We start from the raw sequence: 15889 nt of genomic DNA, 5'->3' as shown, positions 1-15889 counted from the left end.
TGTTAGGAGTACAGTGCAGAGTTTTGCTGATAAGTGACCACCAGTTTTTATCCGTTCTCTGCCTGAAAAAAACGCTCCATACCATATCTGTGCTCAGTGTGCTGCATGATATATCTGTGCTGAGTGCTCACACTGCTTAATTGTGGGGACTTGGGAGCAGCTATAGCAGGAGTACAGTGCAGAGTTTTGCTGACAGTGACCACCAGTATACGTTTGTCTGCCTGAAAAACGCTCCATATCTGTGCTCACAGTGTGCTGCTTTATTGTGGGGACTGGGGACCACCAGTATAATTTAATATTATATAGGATGAGTACAGTGCAGAGTGCACTGCTGTACCTACCTCTGTGTCGTCATCCATTAAGTATACTATCCATCTACATTCCTATACCTGTGGTGCATTTTAGTTTAGCAGTTTGCTGACAGTGTCCACCAGGTCCATTATACTGTATATAGCAGTACGGTAGGCCACTGCTGTACCTACCTCTGTGTCGTCACTCGTCATCCATTAAGTATACTATCCATCCATCTACATTGTATACCTGTGGTGCATTTTAGTTGTGCGCAGTATATATAGTAGTAGGCCATTGCTATTGATACTGGCATATAATTCCACATATTAAAATATGGAGAACAAAAATGTAGAGGTTAAAAAAATAGGGAAAGATCAAGATCCACTTCCACCTTGTGCTGAAGCTGCTGCCACTAGTCATGGCCGAGACGATGAAATGCCATCAACGTCGTCTGCTAAGGCCGATGCTTAATGTCATAGTAGAGAGCATGTAAAATCCAAAACACAAAAGTTCAGTAAAATGACCCAAAAATCTAAATTAAAAGCGTCTGAGGAGAAGCGTAAACTTGCCAATATGCCATTTACGACACGGAGTGGCAAGGAACGGTTGAGGCCCTGCCCTATGTTCATGGCTAGTGGTTCAGCTTCACATGAGGATGGAAGCACTCATCCTCTCGCTAGAAAAAAGAAAAGACTTAAGCTGGCAAAATCACAGCAAAGAACTGTGCGTTCTTCGAAATCACAAATCCCCAAGGAGAGTCCAATTGCGTCGGTTGTGATGCCTGACCTTCCCAACACTGGACGGGAAGAGCTTGCGCCTTCCACCATTTGCACGCCCCCTGCAAGTGCTGGAAGGAGCACCCGCAGTCCAGTTCCTGATAGTCAAATTGAAGATGTCAGTATTGAAGTACACCAGGATGAGGATATGGGTGTTGCTGGCGCTGGGGAGGAAATTGACAAGGAGGATTCTGATGGTGAGGTGGTTTGTTTAAGTCAGGCACCCGGGGAGACACCTGTTGTCCGTGGGAGGAATATGGCCATTGACATGCCTGGTCAAAATACAAAAAAAATCAGCTCTTCGGTGTGGAATTATTTCAACACAAATGCGGACAACTGGTGTCAAGCCGTGTGTCGCCTTTGTCAAGCTGTAATAAGTAGGGGTAAGGACGTTAACCACCTCGGAACATCCTCCCTTATACGTCACCTGCAGCACATTCATCATAAGTCAGTGACAAGTTCAAAAACTTTGGGTGACAGCAGAAGCAGTCCACTGACCACTAAATCCCTTCCTCTTGTAACCAAGCTCCTGCAAACCACACCACCAACTCCCTCAGTGTCAATTTCCTCCTTACCCAGGAAAGCCAATAGTCCTGCAGGCCATGTCACTGGCAAGTCTGACGAGTCCTCTCCTGCCTGGGATTCCTCCGATGCATCCTTAAGTGTAACGCCTACTGCTGCTGTTGCTGCTGGGAGTCGATCGTCATCCCAGAGGGCAAGTCGGAAGACCACTTGTACTACTTCCAGTAAGCAATTGAATGTCCAACAGTCCTTTGCGAGGAAGATGAAATATCACAGCAGTCATCCTGCTGCAAAGCAGATAACTCAGGCCTTGGCAGCCTGGGCGGTGAGAAACGTGGTTCCGGTATCCATCGTTAATTCAGAGCCAACTATAGACTTGATTGAGGTACTGTATCCCCGGTACCAAATACCATCTAGGTTCCATTTCTCTAGGCAGGCGATACCGAAAATGTACACAGACCTCAGAAAAAGACTCACCAGTGTCCTAAAAAATGCAGTTGTACCCAATGTCCACTTAACCACGGACATGTGGACAAGTGGAGCAGGGCAGTCTCAGGTCTATATGACTGTGACAGCCCACTGGGTAGATGTATTGCCTCCCGCTGCAAGAACAGCAGCGGTGGCACCAGTAGCAGCATCTCGCAAACGCCAACTCGTTCCTAGGCAGGCTATGCTTTGTATCACCGCTTTCCAGAATAGGCACACAGCTGAAAACCTCTTACGGCAACTGAGGAAGATCATCGCAGAATGGCTTACCCCAATTGGACTCTCCTGGGGATTTGTGACATCTGACAACGCCAGCAATATTGTGCGTGCATTACATCTGGGCAAATTCCATCACGTCCCATGTTTTGCACATACCTTGAATTTGGTGGTGCAGAATTATTTAAAAAACGACAGGGGCGTGCAAGAGATGCTGTCGGTGGCCCGAAGAATTGCGGACCACTTTCTGCGTTCAGGCACCGCGTACAGAAGACTGGAGCACCACCAAACATCCCTCAACCTGCCCTGCCATCATCTGAAGCAAGAGGTGGTAACGAGGTGGAATTCAACCCTCTATATGCTTCAGAGGATGGAGGAGCAGCTAAAGGCCATTCAAGCCTATACATTATTAACCTCAATAACAATCATTTCCAGTCTATTCTGAGCACCTCACAATAAAAGTTGCACCGAGGTGGCTGTATGTCTAAGCTAAGCGACACAAGTGTGCGGCAGAAACACCTGGCCCATCTAGGAGTGGCACTGCCGTTATAGACAGGATGGCACTATTCAAAAACTAGTCCCCAAAGAGCACATGATGCAAAGAAGAAAAATAATTGCAATGAGGTAGTTGTGTGACTAAGCCAAGCGACACAAACCATTAGATCCATCTAGGCGTGACACTGCAGTGGCAGACAGGAGGGCAGATATATTTTTTTTAAAAAGGTCCCAAACAGCATATCATGTAAAAAAGAAAAAGAATTTCAATGAGGGAGTTGTATGACTAAGCCAAGCGACACACACAATTGGCCCATCTAGGAGTGGCACTGCAGTGGCAGACAGGAGGGCAGATATCAAAAAAGGCCCCTAACAGCACATGATGCAAAGAAGAAAAAAAGGTGCACCGAGGTTGCTGTATGACTAAGCTAAGCGACACATCTAGTAGTGTCACGCAGTGGCTGAATGTCGAGAGTGGGCCGCAATTGTTCGGTCCACTGACAGCATTTCCAGCGAGCTCCACTCATTTTTAAAAGAATTCAGCAATTGGTAGACTTATACGGCAGTACCCCAGGACTCATACGGCAGTGTCACACAGGATGGCACTTTTCAAAAACTAGGCACCAACCAGCACCTCATGCAAAGATGTCGAAGAGGTGCAATGAGGTAGCTGTATGACTAAGCCAAGCGACACAAACAATTCCCACTGGAATTAATTATAAATCACTGGAATTAATTTTCAAGATCACTGTAATTAATAATTATAAATCACATATATAAATATATATATGTCCAAATCACTGGAATTAAATGGCAAAATCTCGCTATCATCTGCCTAGTGAAGTGGAATCTAGATGGGATTGGGTACCGGGGACACAATACCTCCATCAATTGTCTAAATCCCACTGCACTAATGGCGGATACCGGGCGCACATCTAACACCAACATAAGTGTCAAGGCCTCAGTTATGAGGGCTTCCATCTTCATGTGAAGCTGAACCAATAGTCATGAACATAGGCCAGGGCATCAGCTGTTCCTTGCCACTCCGTGTTGTAAATGGCATATTGGCAAGTTTACGTTTCTCCTCAGACCATTTAAATTCCTTTTTTGGGTCTTTTTACTGAACTTTGGCTTTTTGGATTTTACACGCCCTCTACTATCACATTGGGCATCGGCCTTTGCAGACGACGTTGATGACATTTCATCGTCTATGTCATGGCTAGTGGCAAGAGCTTCAGCACTAGGAGGCAGTGGTTCTTCTTGATCATTCCCTATTTTCTCCTCAAAATTTTTGTTCTCCATTATTTTTTGAGAGTTATATGAGACCATATGCGTCACAGGAATGACTGGAATAATTACTGATGACACAGGACACTACTACTAGTCTGATGCAGCCCAACAGGTTGTTATAATTGTTATACTGCAGCAGTGGATATATAGCAGCAGCGTATATCGTCACTGGAATTACTGATGACACAGGACACTACCACTGGTCTGCACAACACAGCACCACTTTAGACAGCTACACTGGATATATGACAGCAGAGAACACCAACACTGTGACTGCCTGGACTGATGCAGCACAATACACTGAGTGACTACACTGGACTGGACTGAGCAGCGCAACACTTCCCACCCCACTTTCCCGCCCCAACACACAGACACTGAACACACTGAGGACAAGTCCTCTCACTCTCTGAGACTGGAGTGAAAATGGCCGCGCGTCTCCTTATATGGAATCCAAATCCCGCGAGAATCCGATAGCGGGATGATGATGTTAGTCAAGAAAGAAAATCCGAGCCTGGCTCGGATCCCGACTCGGAAGGCAAGGTTCTGGGGGGTGCGGTGGGGGGGGGGGGTTGGTTCTCTGAGAACCGAACCCGCTCATCTCTAATTATTATTGTTTGTTACATAGCGCAGCATATTTTGTTGCCCTGTACAGTTGGAAACAACAGCAATAGGACAAAACTAGGTAATAACAGACAGACCTACAAGTAGGAAGGCCCTGCTCACATGCTTACAATCTATAGGGAAATAGGTAGAGTGACCATATTATCCCTTTTTTTACCTGGGACGGTCATGGATTACACAGGTTCTGTGACTGGCTGACTTCAAGCCTACATTTCAGCTGGTTTTAATCAGCCACAGAACATGTGTAATCCATGAGCCTGCCAGGTAAAAGGGATAATATGGTCACTCTAAAATAGGCATTGATACACAAGGATAGGTGCTACCTATTGCATAATGGACCAGCCAGATTGATAAGGTTCTTGGTGGGCTGTATGATAGTCAGCTTTGTAGCTTGTGGTTGTAATGTTTTGTTTCCTTGTAAGTAGCATTTGAATATACAATGAAGACACTTGATGCTTTATAAAGATTTTATAAATTTTTAGGTAATTTTGCTTTGATTTGAAAATAAACAGCTCCGCCATCACATGTAGAAAGGATTCTAGCGAATTGTTTTTCCTAAATGGTTCTTCCTTCTGTGCACTAGGTGGTGCTATAGCATGAGAAGTTTTTTTTTCCCATTAATTCGATTTTTTTCTGCAATGTTCTTCATTTCCTAAATAGAAACATAGAATTTGACGGCAGATAAAATGGCCCATCTAATCTGCCCCTTTTTTTACCATATTTTTTACCTCAAACCTTATTTGTTCCTTATTTCTTTGTAAGTATATCCTTATGTCTATCTCATGCATGTTTAAGTTGCTCTACTGTCTTAGCCTCTACCACCTCTGATGGGAGGCTATTGCACTTATCCACTACTCTTTCTGTGAAGTAATTTTTCCTCAAATTTCTCCCTCCCTTCCTCCAGTCTCAGTGTATGTACTCATTGTCCTATTGCTTCTCTTCATTTGGAGAATGTTTCCCTCCTGGACTTTGTTAAAACCCTTGATAGAAACTTTCACATATATCATGTCCCCCCTTTCCCTTCCCTGCTCCAAACTATACATATTGAGATCTTTTAGTCTTTCTGGGTATGTTTTGTGAAGTAGGCCATGCACCATTTTAATTGCCCTTCTTGGTATGGGTCGTTGGGTCGACTCAACTTAGGTCGACCACTGGAGGTCGACGTGTACTAGGTTGACAGGTGAAAAGGTCGAAATGAGTTTTTGGACTGTTGTTGGTGTCGTCTTCTTCGTAAAGTGACGAGGAACCCCAATTAGTGCACCGTGTCCACTCGCAAAGGCAATCGCACCAGTGAGATGATTTCGCTGCGCGGACGCAATGCTCAAAGGATCTGAATTAGGCCCTCTGTCAGCTGCAGCATTCGCATATATTTTTACCTGCACTGCATAAAACACAGTCGCCCAACTCCCATCTGTAAGTTCAAAACCCCTTTTCCCATTAATTCAACACCCCCAAATACAGTCCCACAATAAAACCAAATCTGCTCTTTAGCGAAAATGAAATGTCTTTATTGGTCATAATTTACTATTTAAGCAGCTTTTAAATACAGTATTATTCATTAGGAGGGATGTAATAGAGGTACTGCATGTTATTCTGACATTTTGTTTACATTACCATAAGGATTTTTTAAAGTGTTCTCGAAATTCTGGTGCCAAGAACTAAAGGCCACTGTTCCTCCCATTTAAACCTATGTTAACGCAATTTTGTAATATGAGTAGCAAAAAAAAAAGTAAAATGGGAAAAAGTGTTGCGACCCAATTCATTGCCATTTGAATCTGCCCCTTGGTGTGATAACCCTACACAGCTACAGCAGTCGCCATCCAGTTTAGATTAAACGGAGATGTACCCTGTGTAGCCAGGTAGCATTCTTCACTGGTCTCCCAGCCTGCAGCCAGACAGTGTACGGCTGTCAGCATGATGATTGGTGGACGGCTGGAGCTATCCACCAATCAAAGTGCTGATAGACATTCACTGTATGGAAGCATGTGGACAGACCGCACAGGAGGGGTCATTTATTATTATTGTTATTTTTCATTTATTCCTGTGAATGTGTGTGTGTGTGTGTGTAGGGGCCCCAGTACATTGCTTTGCCAAGGGTTTACAATGCTATCAAGATGGCCCTGGTAGCATTCATATATCTTTTAGTTTGACCAGGACGGTCTCTTGTTTCCCCCAACCAAAATGTATAAGTCGCTGCTGATTTTGCAATAATTTAAATTCTGTATAAATCCAGGGCGAGTAGTTGATGGATTGACAGTCTGATGCCGTTTCAGGGTACGGGGAGGCGACGGACTCCCTTTGGAATAACGGAGGCGTGTTGCCACTGTTTAAGGGGGGGGGGGGTGGAGAGGCCAGGGATCTCCATTGCAGGACAGAGATTTCCTGGCCTCTGCAACGGCCGGCTTGTGCGGCGACATGGATGCTGCAAGCCGCCCAGTGGTGGGTGCGATGATCCGATGGTGCGTCCTAGTATGCAGCTGGGATCACTAGTGCAGCAGGACTAGTAATACACTGCCAACACCCATCCAGACACTCACCCTGCCCCTGTGCTTTCACTTCCAACACTACCGCATCGCCCCAATGAATTACACCCCAGCACACAAACACTACCTGTTGCTGATCAGGGTCTTCCATTCTTGCTGTTTGCAGCTCCCAAAGAGACAGCAGAGACCACTGGCCCTACATTGGTGAGGGGGAAGAGGCAATAAAGGAGGGAGCAGCCATGCACTCCAGCCTCTGACGCTGAATCCCCTCTCTAGTCTCCACCATTTCCCTTCTTGCAAAGCCGTTATGCATCCTCCAGAGTCAGTGCAGTTCCTGGCACTCACGGCCTGATCGGAGGTGGACGTTGTGCCAATGTTTGTGGATTTCAGCGATTTTTTTTTTTTTCAGTTCCGTGTAGAGATGAGCGGGTTCGGTTCCTCGGAATCCGAACCCGCCCGAACTTCAGCCTTTTTTGCACGGGTCCGAGCAGACTCTGATCCTCCCGCCTTGCTCGGTTAACCCGAGCGCGCCCGAACGTCATCATCCCGCTGTCGGATTCTATCGCGAGACTCGGATTCTATATAAGGAGCCGCGCGTCGCCGCCATTTTAACACGTGCATTGAGATTGATAGGGAGAGGACGTGGCTGGCGTCCTCTCCGTTTAGTTAGTTTCTAAGTTGATCTGATTGCTATTTGCTACTGCTTAGCTTATTGTGGGGAGGATTGGGGAGCAGCTGTTAGGAGGAGTACAGTCAGTGCAGAGTTTTGCTAGTTTTTTTTTATCCGTTCTCTGCCTGAAAAAAACGCTCCATACCATATCTGACTGTGCTCAGCCTCAGTGTGCTGCATGATATATCTATGTATATCTGACTGTGCTGAGTGCTCACTGCTCACACAGCTTAATTGTGGGGGAGACTGGGGAGCAGTTATAGCAGGAGTACAGTGCACACTTTTGCTGCCAGTGACCACCAGTATATTGTCTGCCTGAAAAGGTTAAACACTCCTGTGGTGTTTTTTTATTTTTTATTCTATAAACGCATTCTCCTGACAGTGTCCAGCAGGTCCGTCATTCATTATATTATATAAATATTTACCTACAGTAGTGTTATATATTTTTTTTCATCTCTATCATCTTTATCATCTCTATATTAGCAGACGCAGTACGGTAGTTCACGTCTGTAGCTAGTGCTACCTCTGTGTCGTGACTACTAGTGCTCGGCCAATATTGTAAATAATATACCTCTACCTGTGTGGTGTTTTCTTTGTTCTATCTTCATTCATACTAGTCTAGTACTAGTTAGTTTAGCAGTCTGCTGACAGTGTCCAGCAGGTACGTCATTATATTATATATACCTACAGTAGTGATATATATATATTTTTTATATCATTATCATCTCTATACTAGCAGACACAGTACGGTAGTCCACGGCTGTAGCTACCTCTGTGTCGTCAGTGCTCGTCCATAATTGTATACCTACCTGTGGTGGGGTTTTTTTTTTTATCTTCTTCATACTAGTAGTTTAGCAGTCTGCTGACAGTGTCCAGCAGGTCAGTCATTATATTATATACCTACAGTAGTAATATATTTATTATATTATCTATACTAGCAGACGCAGTACGGTAGTCCACGGCTGTAGCTACCTCTGTGTCGTCAGTGCACGTCCATAATTGTATACCTACCTGTGGTGGGTTTTTTTTTTCTATCTTCTTCATACTAGTAGTTTAGCAGTCTGCTGACAGTGTCCAGCAGGTCCGTCATTATATTATATACCTACAGTAGTAATATATTTATTATATTATCTATACTAGCAGACGCAGTACGGTAGGCCACGGCTGTAGCTACCTCTGTGTCGTCAGTGCTCGTCCATAATTGTATACCTACCTGTGGTGGGGGTTTTTTTCTATCTTCTTCATACTAGTAGTTTAGCAGTCTGCTGACAGTGTCCACCAGGTCCGTCATTATATTATATATACCTACAGTAGTTATATATATATTTTTTTTATATCATTAATTATCATCTCTATACTAGCAGACGCAGTACGGTAGTCCACGGCTGTAGCTACCTCTGTGTCGTCAGTCACTCGTCATCCATAAGTATACTAGTATTCATCCATCTCCATTGTTTACCTGAGGTGCCTTTTAGTTGTGCCTATTAAAATATGGAGAACAAAAATGTTGAGGTTCCAAAAATAGGGAAAGATCAAGATCCACTTCCACCTCGTGCTGAAGCTGCTGCCACTAGTCATGGCCGAGACGATGAAATTCCATCAACGTCGTCTGCCAAGGCCGATGCCCAATGTCATAGTACAGAGCATGTAAAATCCAAAACACAAAAGATCAGTAAAAAAAGGACTCAAAAATCTAAATTAAAATCGTCGGAGGAGAAGCGTAAAGTTGCCAATATGCCATTTACCACACGGAGTGGCAAGGAACGGCTGAGGCCCTGGCCTATGTTCATGGCTAGTGGTTCAGCTTCACATGAGGATGGAAGCACTCAGCCTCTCGCTAGAAAAATGAAAAGACTTAAGCTGGCAAAAGCACAGCAAAGAACTGTGCGTTCTTCGAAATCACAAATCCACAAGGAGAGTCCAATTGTGTCGGTTGCGATGCCTGATCTTCCCAACACTGGACGTGAAGAGCATGTGCCTTCCACCATTTGCACGCCCCCTGCAAGTGCTGGAAGGAGCACCCGCAGTCCAGTTCCTGATAGTCAGATTGAAGATGTCAGTGTTGAAGTACACCAGGATGAAGAGGATATGGGTGCTGCTTGCGCTGGGGAGGAAATTGACAAGGAGGATTCTGATGGTGAGGTGGTTTGTTTAAGTCAGGCACCCGGGGAGATACCTGTTGTCCGTGGGAGGAATATGGCCATTGACATGCCTGGTGAAAATACCAAAAAAATCAGCTCTTCGGTGTGGAAGTATTTCAACAGAAATGCGGACAACAGGTGTCAAGCCGTGCGTTGCCTTTGTCAAGCTGTAATAAGTAGGGGTAAGGACGTTAACCACCTCGGAACATCCTCCCTTATACGTCACCTGCAGCGCATTCATCATAAGTCAGTGACAAGTTCAAAAACTTTGGGCGACAGCGGAAGCAGTCCACTGACCAGTAAATCCCTTCCTCTTGTAACCAAGCTCACGCAAACCACCCCACCAACTCCCTCAGTGTCAATTTCCTCCTTCCCCAGGAATGCCAATAGTCCTGCAGGCCATGTCACTGGCAATTCTGACGAGTCCTCTCCTGCCTGGGATTCCTCCGATGCATCCTTGAGTGTAACGCCTACTGCTGCTGGCGCTGCTGTTATTGCTGCTGGGAGTCGATGGTCATCCCAGAGGGGAAGTCATAAGACCACTTTTACTACTTCCACCAAGCAATTGACTGTCCAACAGTCCTTTGCGAGGAAGATGAAATATCACAGCAGTCATCCTGCTGCAAAGCGGATAACTGAGTCCTTGGCATCCTGGGCGGTGAGAAACGTGGTTCCGGTATCCATCGTTACTTCAGAGCCAACTATAGACTTGATTGAGGTACTGTGTCCCCAGTACCAAATACCATCTAGGTTCGATTTCTCTAGGCAGGCGATACCGAAAATGTACACAGACCTCAGAAAAAGACTCACCAGTGTCCTAAAAAATGCAGTTGTACCCAATGTCCACTTAACCACGGACATGTGGACAAGTGGAGCAGGGCAGGGTCAGGACTATATGACTGTGACAGCCCACTGGGTAGATGTATGGACTCCCGCCGCAAAAACAGCAGCGGCGGCACCAGTAGCAGCATCTCGCAAACGCCAACTCTTTCCTAGGCAGGCTACGCTTTGTATCACCGCTTTCCAGAATACGCGCACAGCTGAAAACCTCTTACGGCAACTGAGGAAGATCATCGCAGAATGGCTTACCCCAATTGGACTCTCCTGTGGATTTGTGGCATCGGACAACGCCAGCAATATTGTGCGTGCATTACATCTGGGCAAATTCCAGCACGTCCCATGTTTTGCACATACCTTGAATTTGGTGGTGCAGAATTATTTAAAAAACGACAGGGGCGTGCAAGAGATGCTGTCGGTGGCCAGAAGAATTGCGGGACACTTTCGGCGTACAGGCACCGCGTACAGAAGACTGGAGCAACACCAAAAACGCCTGAACCTGCCCTGCCATCATCTGAAGCAAGAAGTGGTAACGAGGTGGAATTCAACCCTCTATATGCTTCAGAGGATGGAGGAGCAGCAAAAGGCCTTTCAAGCCTATACAACTGACCACGATATAGGCAAAGGAGGTGGAATGTACCTGTCTCAAGCGCAGTGGAGAATGATTTCAACGTTGTGCAAGGTTCTGCAACCTTTTGAACTTGCCACACGTGAAGTCAGTTCAGACACTGCCAGCCTGAGTCAGGTCATTCCCCTCATCAGGCTTTTGCAGAAGAAGCTGGAGACATTGAAGGAGGAGCTAAGACAGAGCAATTCCGCTAGGCATGTGGGACTTGTGGATGGAGCCCTTCATTCGCTTAACCAGGATTCACGGGTGGTCAATCTGTTGAAATCAGAGCACTACATTTTGGCCACCGTGCTCGATCCTAGATTTAAAACCTACCTTGGATCTCTCTTTCCGGCAGACACAAGTCTGCAGGGGTTCAAAGACCTGCTGGTGAGAAAATTATCAAGTCAAGTGGAACTTGATCGGTCAACAGCTCCTCCTTCACATTCTCCCGCAATTGGGGGAGCGAGGAAAAGGCTCAGAATTCCGAGCCCACCCGCTGGCGGTGATGCAGGGCAGTATGGGGCGAGTGCTGACATCTGGTCCGGACTGAAGGACCTGCCAACGATTACGGACATGTCGTCTACTGTCACTGCATATGATTCTCTCACCATTGAAAGAATGGTGGAGGATTATATGAGTGACCGCATCCAAGTAGGCACGTCAGACAGTCCGTACGTATACTGGCAGGAAAAAGAGGCAATTTGGAGGCCCTTGCACAAACTTAACAGAGATTAATTGCTTCTTTTTTGGTGGGGGTCCAAACCAACCCGTCATTTCAGTCACAGTCGTGTGGCAGACCCTGTCACTGAAATGATGGGTTGGTTAAAGTGTGCATGTCCTGTTTATACAACATAAGGGTGGGTGGGAGGGCCCAAGGACAATTCCATCTTGCACCTCTTTTTTCTTTAATTTTTCTTTGCGTCATGTGCTGTTTGGGGAGTATTTTTTGGAAGAGCCATCCTGCGTGACACTGCATTGCCACTCCTAGATGGGCCAGGTGTTTGTGTCGGCCACTTGGGTCGCTGAGCTTAGTCACACAGCTACCTCATTGCGCCTCTTTTTTTCTTTGCGTCATGTGCTGTTTGGGGAGTGTTTTTTGGAAGGGCCATCCTGCATGACACTGCAGTGCCACTCCTAGATGGGCCAGGTGTTTGTGTCGGCCACTTGGGTCGCTGAGCTTAGTCACACAGCTACCTCATTGCGCCTCTTTTTTTCTTTGCGTCATGTGCTGTTTGGGGAGTGTTTTTTGGAAGGGCCATCCTGCGTGACACTGCAGTGTCACTCCTAGATGGGCCAGGTGTTTGTCGGCCACTTGGGTCGCTGAGCTTAGTCATCCAGCGACCTTGGTGCAAATTTTAGGACTAAAAATAATATTGTGAGGTGTTCAGAATAGACTGAAAATGAGTGGAAATTATGGTTATTGAGGTTAATAATACTTTGGGATCAAAATGACCCCCAAATTCTATGATTTAAGCTGTTTTTTTAGGGTTTTTTGAAAAAACACCCGAATCCAAAACACACCCGAATCCGACAAAAAAAATTCGGTGAGGTTTTGCCAAAACGCGTTCGAACCCAAAACACGGCCGCGGAACCGAATTCAAAACCAAAACACAAATCCCGAAAAATTTCCGGTGCACATCACTATGTCACGATCCGGGTATCTGGACGCCATTACTTACCCTTCAGATGCCTCCTAAGGCTGGCTCAGCGTTCCAGGACCGGATCCCGCTGTTCCTGAGTTTCCACATGCAGAATGTCAGAGTGGTGATTTCATCAGCTGCGGCCTCCGCTGTGCCCGCGTGGTTAAATGTGCGCTTGTCAGTCTGGCGTCTCCTGTCTCCTGTGGCCGGCGTCGCCATTACTGTTTCAATTCTCACATGGATTACAAACCAAACTTCCCTCCAAGTGTCTGCATGGGCGCAGCCATCTTGGATTTTGTCATCTGAGCATTTCCACCAATCTGCTGTCTGTATTGTTGATTTGCATAATTGCCTAGCCAACCCCTTCCTTGCTGCAGGTATAAGTAAGCTGTGCCTGAGCAAGGAAGGCGTCAGTGCTTTGGTTGTCTAACCTAGTTCCAGTTTGTCTCTCTCCTGTGGTTGTCTTCCAGGTTCCAGCTCCTGTCTCCAGACTTCTGCTATAGAGACCCGCACCAGCATTCCATCTGCGGTGTAGCCTGACTCTCCGATCCATTCTGGACTCACCTGTTTCCAGTTATCCATCACCTGCTTCCAGCCCAGCTTCCAGCAGTGTACAGCTTCTCTTAAAGGGCCGGTGTCCTTTCTGCAGTTTACCACTCTCCACCGGTATTATTATTTCACCGCTCTCAAACTCCAAACTTCATTATCAATCACCTGCTTCCAGCCCAGCTTCCAGCAGTGTACAGCTTCTTTTAAAGGGCCGGTGTCCTTTCTGCAGTTTACCACTCTCCACCGGTATTATTATTTCACCGCTCTCAAACTCCAAACTTCATTATTATTTCATCGCTCTCAAGTTCGTTTATTATTTAACTGGTTCCAGCCAGTATCCACTCCGTACCAACAACAGTCTGGTTCCAGCCAGTATCCACAGCAGCCGTTTTATCTTCAGCAGCCCAGCCTTTCCTGGAACACCAGCTGGTACGATCCTGGGTTCTCTCCATTGCTACAGTCAGGCCTGGTAAGGACTTTCCAACTAGAAGATTATAAGAACTGTCTCACACTACCAGTGCCTGTGGCCCTTGCCACCCTGTAGTACCCAGGAATTGTATTTATCCTCTGTTGACTTTTATGTTTCCTTTACTGCTGCTGTGTTACGGAGTTTGTCATAATAAACATCATTGACTTTTATCCTGGTTGTCGTGGTCACGCCTTCGGGCAGTTATTCTACATGTTACTTACATGTCTAGGGGTCTGATACAACCTCCCAGGTTCCGTTACATCTCAGCCCCTACAACTGAGGCTGCCTCCCGTCAGCTCAGGCCCTCAGTTGTGACAGTAAGCACTGACCTAATGAATCCAGCCGGAGACCAGGATCAAGCGACCAGGCCGATGCAAGAACTGGCAGCCCGACTTGAACATCAGGAGGCTGCACAGGGCCACATCATCCGCTGTCTCCAGGATCTCTCTACACGGCTGGATGTGATTCAAACGACCCTCCGTGGACCTGGCACGTCCGGTGCGTCCACTACAGTGACACCAGCTGTAACCCCACCCACCTTACCCATTTCCAGTCCACATCTTCATCTTCCAACGCCAGCAAAATTTGATGGATCTCCAAGGTTCTGCAGGGGATTTCTCAATCAATGTGAAATCCACTTTGAGCTTCTACCTGGCAATTTCTTCAGTGACCGTACCAAAATTGCCTATATCATCTCCCTTCTCAGTGGCTCAGCCCTTGACTGGGCATCACCTTTATGGGAGTCTGATCCCCTGCTATCCTCCTATACTGACTTTGTAGCTACATTCAGGCGCATCTTCGACGAGCCAGGCCGGATAACATCTGCTTCATCTGAGATTCTCCGTTTACGCCAGGGAACACGTACTGTGGGACAGTATCTTATACAGTTTAAAATCCTGGCATCCGAACTGGCATGGAACGACGAGGCCCTGTATGCTGCATTCTGGCATGGCTTATCAGAACGCATCAAGGATGAGTTAGCTACCAGAGACTTGCCCTCTAAGTTGGATGAGCTAATTTCTCTTTGCACGAAGGTTGATCTACGTTTCAGAGAGAGAGCAACCGAGCGAGGAAGATCATCTACTCCTAAATCTTCTGCTCCTCCTCCTCATCAACCATCTCCATCCAAGGATGAGCCTATGCAAATTAGTCGTTCCCGTCTATCTCCCGCTGAGCGCCGAAGACGTCTCTCTGAGTCTCTCTGTCTCTACTGTGCAGCTCCGTCGCACACTATCAATGCCTGTCCCAAACGTCCGGGAAACTCCAGATCCTAGCTCGCCAAGGAGAGGGCCGGCTAGGAGTAATGATCTCCTCTCCATCTCCTCATGACTGTAACCTCCCAGTGTCGCTCCAAATTGCTCAACGTTACAGGAACGTCATTGCCCTCCTTGATTCCGGAGCAGCTGGGAATTTCATAACCGAAGCTTATGTTAAACGGTGGTCCCTACCCACCGAGAGACTGTCCTCGTCCATCTCTTTGACTGCCGTGGATGGCAGCAAGATTTTTGACGCAGTCATTTCCTTAAGGACTCTTCCAGTTCGTCTGAGAGTGGGAGTTCTTCATTCTGAGTATATTTCTTTTTTAGTGATTCCAAGAGCCACACATCCAGTGGTTTTAGGCCTTCCATGGCTCCGTCTCCACAACCCATCAATTGACTGGACGACTATGCAAATACTGGCATGGGGTCCCTCCTGTGCTGAGACTTGTTTAGCCAAAGTTCTTCCTGTTTGTTCTTCCTTCCCCAGGTCATCTGATGTTCCGCCTCCTCCATATCAAGACTTCACGGACGTGT

This window comes from Pseudophryne corroboree, chromosome 7, assembly GCF_028390025.1.
Source record: "Pseudophryne corroboree isolate aPseCor3 chromosome 7, aPseCor3.hap2, whole genome shotgun sequence".
Lineage (NCBI taxonomy): Eukaryota > Metazoa > Chordata > Amphibia > Anura > Myobatrachidae > Pseudophryne > Pseudophryne corroboree.
This window is presented reverse-complemented; position numbering follows the sequence as displayed.